The sequence below is a fragment of the Alexandromys fortis genome, unplaced genomic scaffold (genome assembly GCF_014885135.2).
Source record: "Alexandromys fortis isolate MF-2015 unplaced genomic scaffold, M_Fortis_MF-2015_v1.1 scaffold_5, whole genome shotgun sequence".
Taxonomy (NCBI): domain Eukaryota; kingdom Metazoa; phylum Chordata; class Mammalia; order Rodentia; family Cricetidae; genus Alexandromys; species Alexandromys fortis.
Window position 1 is genome coordinate 9,675,108 of NW_026067924.1, and position 1,506 is coordinate 9,676,613.

General features: G+C 45.6%; 1 non-coding gene across 1 annotated transcript; it reads right to left on the reverse strand.

The window, feature by feature from the left end:
• Nucleotides 1-721: 721 nt before the first annotated feature.
• LOC126501895 (U6 spliceosomal RNA) lies at nt 722-826 on the reverse strand. Its single transcript, XR_007591826.1, has one exon. It is a non-coding gene; the product is annotated as a U6 spliceosomal RNA (small nuclear RNA).
• Between the last annotated feature and the right edge of the window lie 680 nt (nt 827-1,506).

Below are 1,506 nucleotides of genomic sequence, written 5' to 3' on the forward strand. Positions count from 1 at the left end.
CACTCCACCACAGGGAATAGGCTCCAAAGAGCCAGGTCATGCATCGGGAACAAGTCCTGGTTCCACTGCTAGGGGCCCCACAAAACACCAAGCTACACAACTGTCACCCAGATGCAGAGTGTCTAGGCCAGTCTATTTCTGACTCTCTGACTGTTCAGAGTCCATGAGCTCCCACAGGTTCAGGCCAGCTGTCTCTGTGTGTTTCCCCATCATGACCTTGACCCCCCTCCCCCCCTTGCTCATATCATTCTACCTTCTCAAATCCTTCTACCCTCTCTTCAACTCTACTTAGCTCTCGACTGTGGATCTCTGCATCAGGTACGGATGAAGGCTCTATGATGACAACTAGGGCCATCACCAATCTAATTACAGTAGATGGCCAGTTCAGGCATCCTCTCCACTATTGCTAGGAGTCTTAGTTGGGGTCATGTTTGTGGGTTCCCAGGAGCCTTCCTGGCACCAGGTTTCTCCGTAACCCCACAATGGTCCTCTCTATCAAGTTATCTTCCCTCATCACTCTCCTGCTCTATTCGGCCCACAACTCGACCATCCTGATCCCTCATATTCCCATCCCTCATCCCACACACCCCCATTTACCCAGGACATCCCACCTACTTCCTCTTCCCTGAGAGATCCTTGGGTCCCTCTTAGGGTCCTCCTTCTAGCTTCTTTGGGGTTGAGGATTGTAGTCTGGTAATCCTTTGCCTGACATCTAATATCCACAAACACGAAACGCTTCACGAATTTGCATGGCATCCTTGCGCAGGCGCCATGCTAATTTTCTCTGCATCATTCCAATTTTAGTATACGTATGAAGCGAGCACACCACTTAGTCTTTACAGCAGAGTTTGAGGTTGTGTATGTGGTAATACAGGAGCTCTGAATGCACCAGGATCTTTCTACTAGGTGTTGAGACATGCTGATGAACCAGATCTCAGCTATAGGAGAAAAGATCACATATGAAATAAGTGACCCCGCTTTACTGAAAATAAAAATGATGCTATCAATAAAGGAATAGATATTAATCATAAAAACAGAGATACATTAAAAAACATCAATCACGATTGCTCTGACCTTTTTTTTTTTTTTAAAAAAATCACACCTGTATGGAATGTGCAGCTGTTCTTGTGAGTTTTTCTAGGCTAGATTGCATTTTTTCCTTAGAGCAGACGTTGAAAAGAAAAGCTATCGGAGCATGCTGTTCAAGCCTCCATCTTTCACAGACAGGGGCTGGCTAACATCTGAGGTGGCCTGGTAGCGCGTTCCCTACTAGCTGTCCTCCATATTTTATGGTCTGGTCTTGCCTAGTTGCAGCCCGTGTCTTGAAGTTTTAAGCCTTCTTTCTTAGTAGGTATGTGCCATCTTTATCCCTGACTCTCACCCATCTTTCTGATTTAGCTCTTCAACTACTGTCTTTGCAAGGTGTCTGATTGATTCGTCTGAGTCCCTTCCTAAGAAGAAACGTTTAGATTCTCTTTTGTGCGGCAACAGTTTACATATAAATTA